The 12,670-nt window shown below is 45.8% G+C and overlaps 1 protein-coding gene and 1 pseudogene across 4 annotated transcripts in view; one reads left to right on the forward strand and one right to left on the reverse strand.

Annotated features, from left to right (window-relative positions):
* Pecam1 (platelet and endothelial cell adhesion molecule 1) overlaps positions 1-5,754 on the reverse strand; it is a 77,566-nt gene extending 71,812 nt beyond the window's left edge. For all 4 annotated transcript variants that reach the window (XR_003487405.2, XM_027427807.2, XM_027427804.2 and 1 more), the window contains exon 1: positions 5,624-5,754. The gene's annotated coding sequence lies outside the window, so the exon portion shown is untranslated. The remainder of the gene's footprint in view (positions 1-5,623) is intronic.
* Positions 5,755-12,092: 6,338 nt separating this feature from the next.
* Positions 12,093-12,505, forward strand: LOC100769094 (annotated as a pseudogene).
* Positions 12,506-12,670: the final 165 nt, after the last annotated feature.

Here is a 12,670-nt window from a genome sequence, read left to right on the forward strand (position 1 = left end):
CAGGGTCCTCTTGAACCACCCTCCCTCTCCAAAACCTAACAACCTGGAACTCTCAATCCCCTCACCTTAGCTTGCTGACTGCTGGGATTACAGGTGTGCCACCACACCGGGTCACATCATTTTCTCCCAAGAGAAAGGAGCCATTCATCGACGAGACCAGTGCACTTGCCTGAACACCCACAGATGACGGCCATGCATGGTGGAGTTGGCTAGAACTCCTTCTGACTGACTCGAGCCCCTGAGTCCTCTCCAGGCCTGGAGAAGAAAAGCATTTCAGATATCTTGAAATGCCACACCATAGAAAAAAAAGGTTGGCCTAGAACATAGCTGAAGGGCTCCACGCCTGAAAATGTCCAAACACACCCAATATGAAATACTTAGTCACAAAGATTGCACTAGGATGTAATCCTTCACTCCATTCCATACACTGTCTCTCTGCTTCCTGTTTCCGCACAACTTCATTACCTGATTAAACACAATCAAAATAAATATGATACCTAAAAAAGTTTTCTTTAAAAGGGCAGCCAAGTTGGAGCTTGAGAATATGACAGGAAACAGTGCTTCTGGACAGCAGCACAAGTCGTGTGACTCAGGACAAAGCCAGAAGCCACATAAACCCTTCGAAACTGGGGTGGAAACTTGTACTGGGCCCCAGGGAAGACCCTCCCACAAGTCCAGTGCCTGCTTAATTAGAGATAGCTGAGAGGGTCGGGCATGGTGGCACACGCCTTTAATCACAGCACTCTGGAGGCACAGGTGGATCTCTGTGAGTTTGAGGCCAGCTTGGTCTACAAAGTGAGTTCCAGGACAGCTAGGGCTACATGGAGACCCTGCCTCAAAAACAAAACAAGAAAACAAAAAAAAAAAAAAAGAGAGAGAGAGAGAGAGAGAGAAGGCTGGGAGGCTACAGGCCCTTATCACCCAAAGATGCAACCCTAGTGAGCTGAACTCAGTTCTTGAAACCCATCTAAGGGTGGAAAGAAGGAAACAAATCCACAAAGTTGTCCTCTGACCTACATTCTCTCACTCTGACACATCTTTCCAACCACATGTATGCCTGAGGGCACGCGCGCCACACACCCCCCACCCCCGCCACACACACACACACACACCTTGTACTCGAATGGTCACAGCAAGTAAATTTCAGATTTTTTTCAGAAACTAAATGTTCTTTGGTGGATGAATGACTAAACAAACAGCAGTACACCCAGACTACAATATATTATTCTATGACAAAAAAGGGACCGAGTCTAAATACACACAACTTTTGGGTGAGTTTCTTAGGGACTGTGCCAAGAAAAAAAATAAAAAATAAACCAAACCAAAAAAAAAAAGCTAATCTCCCCAAATATGATCCAATCTATGAAACATTTTTAAAATATCAAGAATAAAGCTGCATGAAGAGAGGGCAGATTACAGGTTGAGCACCCCTTATCCAAAATACAGGAACCCAAAATGCTCCCAAATTGGAAACTCTTTGAGTGTCAACACAATACCATGGTATGGAATCCACAATGTGTTGCAGGATATTTGTATGCTGTGTGAAGATGCATTGCTCTGGTTGGTTAATGAAGAGCTGAATGGCCCCTATCTAGGCAAGAGAGAGAGGCAGGAGTTCCTGGGAGAGAAAGGAAGAGGAGGGGGGATTTAGGTGCCAGGATTACACCAGAGACAACAGGGGACTTGGAACAAGTTGGACTACATAAATGGAGAGGTAAAAAAGCCACATGGTAGAACAAAGATTAATAGGAGCAGATTAATTTAAGTTACAAGATTTAGGTGCCAGGCAGTGGTGGCACGTGCACTCAGGAGGCAGAGGCAAGTGGATCTCTGTGAGTTTGAGACCAGTCTGTTCTACAAGAGCTAGTTCCAGGACAGGCTCCAGAGCTACACAGGAAAACCCTGTCTTGAAAAACTGGGAAAAAAAAAGTCCTCAGGCTGGAGAGATGGCTCAGAGGTCAAGAGCACCAACTGCTCTTCCAGGGTCCTGAGTTCAATTCCAAGCAACCACATGGTGGCTCACAACCATCTGTTATGAGATCTGGTATATATAAAAATATAAAGTAACCAGATAACATTTGTATATAGACTTGAGTTCCATCTTGACAATATCTCATCTGCACATATCATATGTGAAATACTCCAAAATCTGAAAAATAAATGGAATAATCTGAAGTACTTTGGGCCCCAAGCATTTTGGATATGGGATATACACAGTACATAATAGCAGCAGATGTTGGGACTGGGAGCAGGAGAAAGTGGGGTGACTACCCGGGGACAAATGAGGGACTCTTGTACTATTGGAATGGTTCAATGTCTTTTTTTCTCCTCTCTATTGTGAAAAAAATGTATTATCAGCCAGGCATGATGGTGCACACCTTTCACCCCAGCACCCAGGAGACTGAGCCAGATGGATTTCTGTAAGTTCAAAGCCAGCCTGGTCTCCATAGCAAGTTCCAGGTCAGTTAAGGCTACATAGTGAGAGCCTGTCTCCAAAAATACACACACACACACACACACACACACACACACACACACACACACACACTTATTTATTTGTGTATGTGTGTAATATGTGTATGTTGTTTGGCCATATGGATGCCACATCACATTTGTGAAGGCCCAGGACAACTTTGTGAAAATGCACTGTACATGCATTTTGGGAATAAAATTGCAGTTACCAGGTTTCCACAGCAAGTATTTTACTCACTGAGCTGTCTCACTGGACCCTCCCTATTCAGTCTTGACTGATTTTCCAGTACGTGAACCTACAGAGAATATCACCCACACTCAGACACCAAAGAACACATGTAAAACCTGGAAGAGTCAGATCTGTAAATTGAATCCTTGTGAAAGCCCTGCTTGTGTTTAAGACAGGGGTTGGTGGCATAGGCCTTTAATGCCAGCACTCAGGAGGCAGAGACGGATCTCTATGAGTTTGAGGTCAGAGAGCTGGTCTACAGAGCTAGTTCCAGAACAGTGAGGACTACACAGAGAAACCCTGTCTTGAAAAATTAGAAAAGAAAAAAAAAAAAAAGAAAGGAAGGAAGGAAAGAAAAAGAAAGGAAGACAGACAGACAGACAGACAGACAGACAGTTAGTGTATGGAGCAGTATGTCACTCTTCCTCCTCCTGCCTCACGCACATGCTGCCACCACTGCCTATACCGTGGTTTCAAAAAGTACTACAGCTGGGGAAACACAACGAAGAAGTGTCCGAAGAAGTGTCCGTCCCTCTGTACTGTTCACTGCAAAAGGACAGGAATGTTTTATTGTCTCAATTTAAATTTAAAGGGGAGGGAGGCAGTCTCCTATCCTTGGAGGATGTAAGTGCTGAAGCCAGTGTGGTTGGGGTGTGTGTGTGTGTGTGTGTGTGTGTGTGTGTGTGTGTGTGTGTGTGTCACAGCGTCTAGGGACACTCCCAGGGCCTTCAGCTGGGCAGAGCTTTGTGAGACCCTTTAGACCGCAGATGGTAGTGTGGAGTCCCTAAGCACTCAGAGGAGCACCCTCTGGGCCAGAGGAGGTGAGGTGAGCTGGGCTGAAGCCTTGCTGAGTTGCACTCTGCTTCCCCAAGGACTAGCATTGTCCAGCGCTCCTTAGCTCAGCAGTTGAAGACCCTAAGACCTTCAGGTTGGCCATGAGCCGGTGATGTGAATAGCCAGTGACCACCAGGCCTGGCACTGGGTTGAAATATCCTAGCCAGGGGGCTTCCTTCATTGTCTCTAGGGACCTCTTAGTATTTGTCTGATGTCCTCTTGTTCCCAAATCCAGTATATGTACATGAAGACCTCATGTGCAGCTTTAATTGGAGAACAGATTCCTACTGGAGCCCCTCGAGCTGGTAGCATCCACAGTGAACTTTTGCTCACACAAAGGACTTGCTTGACATTCCAGTTTTCAGCTACCTGCCGTGCCTGTAGATCCGTTTTTAACCCCCTGACTCCAGGGGCCCCTGAAGGAAGGAGAAGGCCGAGCCACTGAGGCTGCATTGTTCTGCTCCAGCATTGTTCTGCTCCTCGCTGACCCAGAAGGTCCCTAGAGCCCAGGGGAATCCAGCCGGATTGTTTTTCCCAAGCCCGGGTCCTTCAGGTGTGAGTGGCAGTGCTCGGGCCACGTAGGTTTCTGTGGCATTTCGGCAGCAGGAAAGAGGAAGGAACTGTGACCTGCACTGCTGTGGCATCAACAATGCGCCCCCAGCAGCAGCCGCAGGGACAGCGGAAGAGAGCTCAGTTTCCATGGTGATAAATCACCGGGAAGGGAACTAGCGGCAGGATTTTTCCCTTCTCTGGGTTCCCTGCAAACCCACTCCAGGCGCCAGGGTGGTTGGAGGCCTGGGCCTCTCAGGACTTTGACCTTGTCTTCATAAGCACAAAAGTCCCACCAGGACCTGGAATAGAGGCACCTGTAATCCCAGCTAGTTATCTTGACCTCCACATGTACAGTATGTCCTGCGTGTCTCTGTACACACACAGACACACACACACATACAAACACATGTTTTGGTTTTTTTGGGTTTTTTTTTGTTTTGTTTTGTTTTCTGGACAGGGTCTTACTATGTAGCCCTGGCTGTCCTGAAATTCACTCTGTAGACTAGGCTGGCCTGGAATTCACAAAGATCTACCTGTCTCTGCCTCCTGAGTGCTGGGGTTAACGGTGTGCACCATCACACCCAGCTTGGTTTTTTTTTTTTCATTTGTTTTTTAAAGCAGACGTCAGGGGCCTGGGAGATGTTTCAGTTGGTAGAGATGCAAGCCTGGCAACTTGAATTCCATCCCCAGACTCCAACCAAAGGTGGAAATCGAGAACCAGCTCCACAAAGTTGCCCTCTGACCTCCACATGCACACCACGGCAAGTGGGCCCACATAATACACTATGCACTCATTCACACACAGGACAGTGCTTTAAAAATAATAATTAAGAAGCAAGCATCAGCTGTGTGTAGTGGTGCATGGCTATAATCCTATTGCTAGGGAGACTGAGGCAGGAGGATTACAGCAAATCCAAGACCAGCCTACTCTACTTGATCATTGGCCAGCTTGAGATACAGAGTGAGATTCTGTCTCAAAAGAAACAAAACAACAACAAAGTAGGAGTCAGGGCTGGAGCGACGGCTCTGCTGCTCTCCCAGAGGGCCTGGGTTTGTGATTCCACAGGATACCTGGCAAGCATATGGTGCACAGACATACATGCTGGGCAAAACACCCACACAACTGAATAAGTACATAAATACTAAATAATCAGGAGCCATCTTCATGAGTACCCAGGTCAGGGAGACAGAGCCATCTTCATGAGTACCCAGGTCAGGATGCTTTGACTCTTTATGGGTGTTTAGCAAAGATGTGATTCTGAGTCCATGACTGGTTGGGCTCCGTCCCTCACACATGGTTCTAGGCACATTATCTATAATATTTCCTTTAGTTATTTCCTTCCTCCAAAGTCCTGAGAGGCCCAGTCACTCCAAGACTGGCCCAGCCAACATGTCTCTTCTGACTATCCAACACCTCCTCCCTTCCTGCTCTGTGCTGGCTGGAACTGGAAGAGATCCCACCTTCACTGCTAGGCCAACAGGCTCTCAGCCTTTCTACAGCTATGAAACACCAAGAGACTGAAATAACCCACTTACCTGCAACCCAGAGGCCAACAGGCAAACTCCACAATGCACAGCTTCCTCTCGTCTCACTCGAATGAAACCAAATTCCACATGCAAATGATTTAGCATTAACTCAATTGTGCAACAGCCAGTTCTCTCCACTTAAAAATACAGTCATCTCAGGCTGGAGAGATGGCTCAGCAGTCACGAGCATTGGCTGCTCTTTCAGAGGACCCAGGTTCAACTCCTGGCATACACATAGAAGTTCACAACTGTCTGTAACTCCAATTTTAGGGGATTCAACACACAGGCAAACGTACACATAAAGGAAAAAGAAAAAATTACAGTTCTCTCAGCTGTACATAGTGTTGCTCAGGAGGCAGAGGCAGGCAGACTTCTGAGTTGCAGGCCAGCCTGGTCTACAGAGTGAGTTCTAGGACAATGAACCCTAGGATAGCCAGTAAGTTTCCGAACAGCCAGAACTACACAGAGAGACTCTTTCTCAACATACAAACAAACAAACGAAAAAAGCTACAAGCAAGAAGCAGTCATCTCCCATTTACAGGAAGAATGGGAACCACTGGTTGTTTGGGTTTGGGGACTGGTGGTCACTGGGCCAGAGGGGCCGTCTGGAGTGACAGAAAGATTCTGAAACTGACTAGGGATGATGGTTACCAGCTGCGTATACAGTCCCCAGACTTAGTAAATAAGAATAGAGGATATTCAGTTAAACTTGAATTTCAAATAACATGATGTATTTCCAAGCTACTTGAGTGGCTGATACAGGAGAGCAATCCCAGGTAACTTACTAAGATCCTGTTTCAGAATCAAAAGTGGGGCTGGAGAGATGTCTCAGTTAAGAGCATTGACTGCTCTTCCAGAGGTCCTGAGTTCAATTTCCAGCAACCACATGGTGGCTCACAACCATCTGTAATGAAATTGGTGCCCTCTTCTGTCATGCAGGCATACATGCAGGCAGAACACTGTATACATAGAAAATAAATATTAAAAAAAAAAAAGTGAAATGGGGACTGAGGTGTAGCCCAGTGATACAGGGCTCTCTTGTTATTCATGAGGTTCTGGGTTCAATCTTCAGTACTGGGGTGGGATGGGAGCATGAAATATTTTTGCAAGTATATCCCAGAATACATAACTCAGGTTTGGAGAGCTGGCTGGGTGGTTAAGAGCACTTGCTGTTGTCACTTGTCAGTTCCAGCCTGTGATTCCAATTCCAGGGGAATCTGTCGTTCTCTTCTGGCCTTGGCAGGCCCTTGCACACATATGGTGCACTTACATAAACTCCATTTTAAACATAAGAAAAAAAAACCTTTTTAAAAAAATATAAAATACAGCAGGGTGGACGTTGGTGGCGCACACCTTTAATCACAGCACTCAGGAGGCAGAGACAGGCAGATCTCTGTGGGTTTGAGGCCAGCCTGGTCTACAGAATAAGTTTCAGGACAGGCTTCAAAACTACAGAGAAAGCCTGTCTCAAGAAACAAAACGAAAATAAGAAAAATACAGAGGTGGTGGCGGCGTGGGCCTTTAATCCCAGTACTCAAGAGGCTGAGACAAGTGGATCTTCATGAATTCAAGGCCAGCCTGGTTTACACAGCAAGCTCCAGGTCTCTCTGCCTTCCAGTGTTTCTCTCCATGTAACCCAGCCTGGTCTTGAATTCTGGATCCTCCCATATCTGTCCCCCAAATGCTGGGGTCATAGTTATATATCACGAAGCCAATGACATTTTGGGAAAAAAACTTCTAATAAGGAGATTTATGAAATACAGATTGTAAATGAGTTGCTGATGAAGAGGTAAACAAACAAAGAAAAAACTCAGCTTTCTCCAAATTCTAGGTGCTTCAAGAGTAGCTGACATTTCCACCTGAGACAATCAGGACACCAGAGGTGACACTTGGAGAGTAAGAGGAAGGAATTTGCTCTATGTGACACTCTTCATATGCATTCCTGGGTGCTTTTCAGCCCAGGACAATGGCTTTAGTATATTTCTTACCCCCACCAAGTGATGGGGGTGGGGGATGAGGGTGGGAGGTGAGGGGTGGGGTGTCAAAACCAAGCAGTAAAAGCCAAAGGTTGGAGGTGTGGTTCCTTCTCCAGAACTTTTGAAATTACAGAAATTTAACAATGGCGCCATCTAATGGACAATTGGAAAAATTAGAAGCACCGCCTTCCTCAGATCTTAAACCTTTTTTTTTCCAGCTATAAACTGGCTTAGCAGGGTGTGATGGCAATTTAGCAAGGCAATCTCTCAAAACAAAAAACAAATAAAGGGTTGGGGTGTTTGTCTAGTGTGTTGAGAGGCCCTAGGTTCAAGCCCAGTCTCTGTCTCTCGTATTAAGACACACACACATCATGGCTCATCCTAAATACTTCCTTTTCAGTTTTTTGACACACTTAGTTCACTTTTTAGGGTTTTGATTTTCTTGGGGAGATTTTTGTTTGTTGTGACTATTTCATTTTATTTTAGACAAGGTCTCACATAACCCAGGTTGGTCTTAAACTTGATAGATAGTTGAAGCAAGCCTTGAACCCCTGATCCCTCTTCCTCTATTTCCTGAACGCTAAGATACAGGGGATGTACCACTCTGCTGATTTTCTTTTCTTGAATTCTTTTTTTTATATTTATTTGTTTATTTTTGGTTTTGAGGGTTTCTCTTTTATAGCTCTGGAGCCTATCCTGGCACTTGCTCTGTAGACCAGGTTGGCCTCAAATTCGCAGAGATCCGCTTGCCTCTGCCTCCCGAGTGCAGGGGTTAAAGGCGTGTACGACCACCTCCTGTCAGTTTTTTTTTTTGGAAAAAAAGATTTGTTTACTTTTATTTTATGTATATTGGTGTTTAGCCTGCATGTATGTCTGAGCATCACGTGCATGTAGTGCCTATGGAAACCAGAAGAGGGCAGCAGATAGAAGCAGCTCTGAGCCGCCCGCCTGCTCCCACACCTCCACCCCACCTCCCACCCCACCCCACACACCACACACACACACACACACACACACACACACACACACACACTGGGTACTGGGAACTGAACTCGGGTCCTCTGGAAGAGCAGCAAGTGCTCTTAACTGCTGAACCATCTCTCTAGCGCCCCTTTTTAAATTTTTGATAGATATCGATTGAACTATATATTTATATTACTTTACTGTCTGTTAAATATTTCCCATAACACTTCCACAGAGACTTCTTAAAAATTGAATGAGGTCATCAGTATAGGCTCATCACTCAGCAGAAAGGGACCTCTGCATCTGACTATGTTTATTACTGTCCATTATATCAAGAAGGTCAGTGTCATGAACTGTGAAACCTTGAACTCGGCATGAACTTGGGCTCCAAGGGAGGTGTGAGGTCCAAGGATGAACTCGTCCCTTTAAAGTGGGACTTTACCCCAGATTTATTATGTCACCCTTGACCAGGCATCTGTCCTTTTCTGGGATCAGCTGAAGCAACCTAGCAACATTTGTCAACAGCCCTGGGTACTGTTTTCCATGGTCTGTGGTCTCTGTGTGCCATCAAAGTTTGCTGTGGTCAGCAAACTAACTTCCTGCTGGTTTCCAAAGTTACAAACGCCCAGAAACTGCATCTTTCCCCACAAAGTCTCTGACCCGGCACTTCCCTCTGCCCAGACAAGACAGAAGTCACTCCGGGGGAAAGTCAAAATTAAAATTCTACCAGGTGTGGTGACAACTCATTTAGCACTTAGGAAACACAGGTAGGTGGTTCTCTGTGAGGTCAAGGCCAGCCTTGTCTACATATCAGCTTCCAAGCCAGCCATAGTTATGTGGTGAGACCCTGTCTCAAAACAAAACTAAGGGGCTGGAGAGATGGCTCTTCCAAAGGACCTAGGTTCAATTCCCAGAACCCACATGGCAGCTCACAACTGTCTGTAACTCCTGTTCCAGGTGATCCATCACCCTCTACAGATATATATATATATATATATATATATATATATATATATATATATATGAACATAAAATACAAATACATAATTTAGCCGGGCATTGGTGGCGCACTCCTTTAATCCCAGCACTTGGGAGGCAGAGGCAGGCAGATCTCTGTAAATTCAAGGTCAGCCTGGTCTACAGAATGAGTTCCAGGACAGGCCCCTAAACAATACAGAGAAACCCTGTCTCAAAAAAACCAACCAAACAAACAAAAACTAAGAACAATAACAAAAAAACAAGGTTGGATAGACAGCTCTTTTGATCCCCAGCATCCAAATGACAGGGGTTTTTTTGTTGTGGTTTTTTTTTTTTTTTTTTTTTTGGTTTTTTGAGGCAGGATTTCTCTGTGGCTTTGGAGGCTGTCCTGGAACTAGCTCTTGTAGACCAGGCTGGTCTTGAACTCACAGAGATCCGCCTGCCTCTGCCTCCCGAGTGCTGGGATTAAAGGTGTGTGCCACCAACACCCGGCTCCAAATGACAGTTTAAAACTGTCTGTAACTCCAGTCCCAGGGGATCCAATATCTTCAGGCACCAGACACACACATGGCAGAATACCCCTACACACAAAGTAATAAAAGATTAAAATTTAAAAATTGAAAAAGTAATGCTTTCAAACTCCCATCTCCCTGTAGACTAAACTTGAGGACCACCCCATGGAAAGCAAACTCACAGGGCTCTCTACACAGTCTCTTTTTCATTTTTGTTTTTTAAATTTAAGGAACTGTCAGTTGTCTGTCTGTCTGGTTTTGAGACAGGATCTTGCTATGTAGCCCAGGCTGGCCAGGAGCTAGAGCAGCCTTGAACTTCTGTCCTCCTGCCCCATCTTTCTAATGCTGGGATTATGGACCTTTGCCACCTGGCCTAGCTGTACCCAGGCTGGCCTGGAACCCAATATATAGCTGAGGCTGGTCTTGATGTCTTGAGCCTCTTGCCTCTGCCTCTTGACCTCTGTGATTACAGGCATGAGCCACCACAGCCAGCTCATGTTTTCTTGCTTTAGTGACAGAAAACAGTCATTACAGCACAGGGTGAGCATCCCTATCTGAAAAATTCAGCGTCCAAAATGCTCAAAAAACCAAAACTTTCTCAGCAAATTTCTTCAAATGTAAAACGAAGGTGACAACCCTTCAGAGTATTAAAGGACAGTATGCAGGAAAAGCATGAGGCCATAAGGACTAGCGAAGCCCAGGAGTAATCGCTGCCGCTGTGAGACACTGCTAATGATAAACTGTCGCTCAAGATTTGTGAAGCTGTGGGGTAGAAGCCAAAATGCGTTCCTGAGGGCAGAGACAATAAGTGGAAAGGGACTCTCATGCCTACCAGATAGTTTCCTGATTGTGCTGTTTGCTGTGGAACAATCTTTTGACACGATATGAATATGTATTATTCTCATTGGCTAATAAAGAGTTGACTTACTGATGGCTAGGCAGGATTTTCTGAGCAGAGAAACGCTGGGAAGAAGAAAGGCAGAGTCGGAAGAGACACCATGAGAAGCAGATGGAGCTGGGTGGGAAGTATGTAAATTAGGTGGGTGAGCCGTGGGCGGCACATAGATGAATAGAAAAGGGTTAACCCAAGCTATACGAGCTGGCTAAAAACTGTTGGGGGCTGTTGGCTCTTAGTCTGGCTCCATGAAGCCAAACTGGGTCTGAGGAAGGGTAAGTGCACTGCTCGCCCATTCCCCAGCCTCCCTGGATCCCAGAGACCGTCAGATGTAACAGGGAGTCTAGTCAAGCAGGAACTCATTTATTGGCTGTTAGGAAGCATTTCTTTTTCCTTTGGTTTTTCGAGACAGGGTTTCTCTGTAGGTTTTGGAGACTTTCCTGGAAGTCTCTTTGAAGACCAGGCTAGCCTCAAACTCCAGAGATCCGCCTGCCTCTGCCTCCCGAGTGCTGGGATTAAAGGCGTGCGACACCAACACCCGGCCCCAATCAATGATTTTAAATCATTCCTTTTGGTAAACACCCTCCTGACTTCCCCTCGGTGCCATCTTTAACTGGCTCATGTGCCCTTCAAGAACAAGCTTAAGCAATTGGCAAAGCATTTACAATTAATGTTAAGTCTCTGTGTAGTTATTTGGGAACAGCTGCCAGGACAAAGTAAAGTCCACTTACAGTTATTTCTGTTTCTGCCATCGCCCATGCTCAAAATATACCTTATCTAATTGTAAGAAAGGAGGTGCTGCTGTCTACAAGGCCATGTGTTACCCAGGGACAGGTAAAGGCCACAGGTGGATCCTTCCAGGAAGGGCTGTTATTTGTAATTTATTTAAATTAATTAATTTGAATACCACGAGGCCCTTTTTTGTTTGTTTGTTTGGTTTTTCGAGACAGGATTTCTCTGTGTAACAGCTCTGGCTGTCCTGGAACTCACTCTGTAGACCAGGCTGGCCTCAAACTCACAAACATCTATGTGCCTCTGCCTCACGTGTGGTGTGTACCGCCTACACCACCACCACCAGGCTCAGCCACCGCCCCCTTGGTTTTTTGCAATAAGAATCTTTAAAAATAGTCTTTCCGCCATCTTGGCACCAGTGGAGGCCTGCTGGGAACAGGACTTCTAAAAGGCAAATATGTCTGGAAGGCTGTGGTGCAAGGCCATTTTTGCTGGCTATAAGCGCGGTCTCTGGCACCAGAGAGAGCACACAGCTCTTCTTAAAATTGAAGGTGTTTATGCCCGAGATGAAACGGAATTCTATTGGGCAAGAGATGTGCTTACGTGTATAAAGCAAAAAACAACACAGTGACACCCGGGGGCAAACCAAACAAAACCAGAGTGATCTGGGGAAAAGTAACCAGGGCCCATGGAAACAGTGGCATGGTTCGTGCCAAATTCCGAAGCAACCTTCCTGCAAAAGCCACTGGACACAGAATCCGTGTGGTACCCGGATGCTGTACCCTTCCAGGATTTAAACTAATGAAAAGTAAATAAATAAAAGTGGATTTGTAAAAAAAAAAATCTTTAAAAATAGCCATGCTGGTCGGGCGTTGGTGGCACATGCCTTTAATCCCAGCACTCGGGAGGCAGAGGCAGGCAGATCTCTGTGAGTTCGAGGCCAGCCTGGTCTCCAGAGCGAGTGCCAGGATAGGCTCCAAAGCTACACAGAGAAACCCTG

Source organism: Cricetulus griseus, chromosome 7 (assembly GCF_003668045.3).
Source record: "Cricetulus griseus strain 17A/GY chromosome 7, alternate assembly CriGri-PICRH-1.0, whole genome shotgun sequence".
In the NCBI taxonomy this organism is placed as follows: Eukaryota; Metazoa; Chordata; class Mammalia; order Rodentia; family Cricetidae; genus Cricetulus; species Cricetulus griseus.